Genomic DNA, 4656 nt, shown 5'->3' with positions numbered 1-4656 from the left:
TGACTGGGGCTAAATCGAGTGTTGTGAGACCCACCATTGCAGCACTTTCAAGATAAATGGTGCCATTGACGATGCCATTTGTTTACAGTTATTCCCATTCTTGTTGAGGAACAAAGCTAAATAGTGGTTAAACTCTTTACCACGAGGTTCCATCTCTACATGGGCTCCGATGACTGAGAAATTCCTTCTAAAGTGCTTCCCATTGGCTAAGACAGCCAAGTTGAGGAATGATATCTCCTCCTTTGTGCAGATCAATTTAGAGACTTTATATGATGCATGGAAGAGATATAAGGACTTATGGAGACGAAGCTCTCACCATGGGTTACCTTTATGGTTACAGTTTCAAACCTTCTATAACGGTTTGAATCCATCAACTAGGAAACTAATCAACGCAGTATCCGGTGGAACCTTAAATAATAAAACACCCAAAGTGGCTTATGAATTTATTGAGGAGATGACACTTAAAAATTATCAGTGGCAAGTCATGAGGACAAAGCCAACGAAAGTAGCCAGTTTTTTTAATTTAGATGTAGTGAGCATGTTATCGAATCAGGTAGAACAATTAAATAAAAAAATTGATGCTTTTTATCTTTCTACGCAGGTACATTCGGTGATGTAATGCGACACAAATAGAGGAGGAATGAACAATTCTGAATGCTTACCCTTCGGTCCTAGCGCAGAGAACGAACAAATCAATTATATAGGTAACAATTCTAGGCCTCAAAATAACCCTTATAGTAATAACTATAATGCAGGTTGGAGGAACCATCCCAATTTTTCTTGGGGTGGTTAAGGAAATCAAATAGCACAACCCCCTCTAGGCTTACAACAACCACCTTGAGGAGATGTTGACGAAGTTTATCTTGATGTCAAAAACTCGTTTTCAAAACACTAAAGCAGCATTGAAGAATCAACAAGCATCAATTCAAGGGCTCCAAAATCAAATCGATCAACTTGCTAAGTTAATTTCAGAAAGAGAACAAGGTAGCCTGTAACAGCTTATTTTCAGTAAATTTGGAATAGTGGCTTCGGGTCCACAAAATCGAGGTCAAAAGGAAATTTATTTTAATATTATTTTATGGTCTATAGTGTGATAGAAGTATCGTATGAAAATTTTGCTAAGAAATTTTATCGATTACATGTCTAATTTGATAAGAAGGACCAAATTGCATAAAGTGCAAAAGTTTAATTCTAGTAGCTAAAGGTACCAAATAGCTGTGAAATTTAAAATTGGAGGTCGTTATATGGCAAATAGATCATTTGGTGTAGTTAGTAGATAAGAATGATTATTCATCATTGGAATTTAGTAAATTAGTAAGGTTAATTTTAGAAAGTAAATGATAAAATAATTAAATTATTATCATTTTCATCATCTTTCCTAAAATTAAAACATGGTAACCCTAGCCATGGAAGTTTGAAGATAGACAAGCTTATTTTGCTTAATTAGGTGAGTATTATTGTCCTGTTTTTAATGATTTTTATGTTTTCGATATCGTAATAGCTTAATCTAGCTATCTGAAGGATTAATTTGTAAAACTATTAAAGTGATAAGGTTTTACCATGGATGAGTATAGTTGAATTATGAAGTTTTATGGTAGAAAATGAAAATTTTTTTAGAAATAAACAACTTTTGTAAATAGAATTTTGATGAAATTATTATTTAAGGACTAAATAGAAAGGATGAAAAATTTATGGAAATATTCTAAATTTTGTGAAATACATGGGCTGCTACGGATATGTATGAAAATCGGTTAGGCTTGAAATAAGGATTAAATTGTATGAATTTTATTTTCCGAGCCTAGGGATAAAATCGTAATTAATTAAAAGTATAGGGGCAAAATAGTAATATTCCAAAATATTTGTATTGGACTGAATTGAATATGAATTATATTAAATTAGGATAAATTCATTCGTATAGATCTGTATAGACCTAATACGGAGTTAGATCGAGGAAAAGAGAAAGTACCGGATTCGTAGCCTACGAATTTACGTACACTTGTCGAGGTAAGCTCGTATAACTAAATTGTATATTTATAAGTTTTAAATTGAATATTATTGTGTGTGAGTTGTATAAAATGCCATGTATAATATCAACCGCATATCCGAAAAGTACCGAGTCCCGTTTGAACATTAAAAATTTTAAGGATACAAATGACATGTCATTAGGGTTCCCGAATTGGTTGTGATCCTGCATGTGTTGTGGACACACCACAACTCTTATGAGCATCCCGATATTTTACTTTCACAAGCTTCCTGATACTTGGGTCTTACGAACTTCCTGTTATTTAGCTCTCATGAGCTTCCCGATTAATGGCTCTCTTGAGCTTTCCGATATTTGGCTCGCAAGAGCTTCCCGTTGTATAGCTCACATGAGCTTCCCGTTATATGGCTCGAAAGAGCTGCTCGTTTACATGTTTTCATAAATATACATATACATGAATTGACAGGTTACAGTTTTGTACACTTCTTGTGTACTATTCGTGTATCCAACGATATTTTAAATGGTTGAACGGGCAAATTTTTTATATGAGATAATATGAGTTCGAAGCAAACTATTACCCGTATATACATGATGTACATAAAAATGATATTACCTGATATACTGATGCATGAATTGGTTGTTGCTAGAATGTGGAACTTGCTTGATGACTTTGTTCATCCATGATTAAGGGCTATTATATGTGATTACTTGGTTAACATGATGAGGATATGTGTTTAGGCTTTTGGCCAAGTTGGTTTGGATAATTCTTGTATACTTACCTTATATGTGAAATAATGGTAAGTTAAATTCCATGTTATACGAACTTACTAAGCTTAAATACTTACTCTATTTTATTTTCCTTGTTTTATAGTAATTCAGAAGCTCGATTTGGTTGGAAGTTGGTCGGAGTTGCTTCACACTATCCATCGGCCTATTTCGGTATATATAGTAAATCAATTTTGGTTATAATGGCATGTACAGGTTAATTTGGCCAAATGTTGGCATGTAAATGTTTTGTTGTGATTAGCCATTTGAATGGCTTGCGTTTGATATATATATATATGGCTTATCATGTTTGATGTATGTTTGATATGTTTGAGTGATGGTGAAGTTATAAGTATATTGATGATTGGTTTGAATTGGTATATTTGGCATAATTATGCATATATGTGGTTGGACCAATAGGTGATTGTGGATGTTATTTGAGGTGCCTAAAGGCATATTGGTTGTATGTTGTGATAACACATGTTTAGGACATGATTCTAGCTTGATTTAAATGTCTTGTTATGGCTTGGTGATATGCAAATTAATGTATATAGGTTGATGTCAATTTGGGTGAGAAATGTGGCTTGGAAAATGACCTATTTTCATCCACACGGGCAGAGACACGGGCATGTGTCTCAACTGTGTGTGACACATGGCCAGATGACACGGTCGTGTGCCCCTTGCATCGTTTAAATTGCAAAGCAAAATGCTCACACGGGCTAGCACACGGGTGTGTGGCTTAGCCATGTGACCCAACTTAGAGACCTCATAAGTTTGGACACGGGCTGGGACACGATCGTGTATCCCCATCTCAAATGCCCATACGGCCTGAGACACAGGCGTGTCTGTTGACCGTGTGAGAGACATGGCCTGGCCACACGGGCGTGTGTCCCTACACCTTTGAAACATTTTAATGTCTTTCAAAAAATTCTTTGAGTACCCAATTTAGTCCCGATTTATTTCTAATATGTATTTTGGGCCTCGAGGGCTCACATAAGTGACAATATGATTGATTTTGATTTGTTTTTTATATGAATTCTAGTTGATATGAAATGTCTATTATTTGATCTGTAAATTCAGGTAATGTTTCGTAACCTTATTCCGGCGATGGATATGGGTTAGGGGTGTTACATTTATTAGTATCAGAGCTATGGTTTAGTCGATTCTTGGACTAACGTAGCCTATACGAGGTTAGCTATACACGCCATTATATAACCTATGATAGTATGATATCTCCTGACTATTTTAAAATATGTTTTCATATAGCAATATCGTCCAACCGAGCTGATTCCAAAAAAGCTGAAAGTAATGCTTAAGCCTCTGTGGAAAGAGTAACCTTGAGAAGTAGAAGGCCCGTATCTGAGGGCCGAGGAGGAGAGGCTAATGAAGCCTTCTTCCAAATGATGAATGAATGGTTTATTGAATTTGTACGAACAAATCCAGCTGTGCAACAACTTCTACCCTCTCCTGTTCCTCAACCGGTTTTTGATATACCTCAAAGAGAGAACTTGTTAGATTTGGTAAGCCTCCTGTTGATAAAATCCGTAAGTATGGTACAGAAGAATTCTGAGCTGCAACTGAAGATGATCCTGAAGGAGCTGAGTTCTGGTTAGAAAATACAATCAGGGTTCCTGATGAATTATATTGTACACCAGTTGAATGTCTTAAATGTGCAGTATCTCTGTTAAAAGATTCAACTTACCAGTGGTGGAACACATTAATATCTGTTGTGCCGAAAGAAAGGTCACCTAAGAATTCTTTCAAATCGAGTTCTGAAAGAAATACATCAGTCAGAGGTTTCTTGACCAGAAATGTAAATAATTCTTAAAGCTTAAACAGAGTCATATTACAGTATCTGAATATGAACGAGAAGTTGTCCGATTGAGAAAATATGCTAGAGAACATATTCT

The 4656-nt window shown here is 35.4% G+C and overlaps 1 non-coding gene across 1 annotated transcript; it reads right to left on the bottom strand.

Annotated features, from left to right (window-relative positions):
• Positions 1-217: 217 nt before the first annotated feature.
• Positions 218-324, bottom strand: LOC121215068 (small nucleolar RNA R71). The gene has a single exon (XR_005910803.1). It is a non-coding gene; the product is annotated as a small nucleolar RNA R71 (small nucleolar RNA).
• Positions 325-4656: the final 4332 nt, after the last annotated feature.

This window comes from Gossypium hirsutum, chromosome D02, assembly GCF_007990345.1.
Source record: "Gossypium hirsutum isolate 1008001.06 chromosome D02, Gossypium_hirsutum_v2.1, whole genome shotgun sequence".
In the NCBI taxonomy this organism is placed as follows: domain Eukaryota; kingdom Viridiplantae; phylum Streptophyta; class Magnoliopsida; order Malvales; family Malvaceae; genus Gossypium; species Gossypium hirsutum.
The sequence above is the reverse complement of the archived record's forward strand: the minus strand, read 5'-3'. Positions and strand labels throughout refer to the sequence as shown.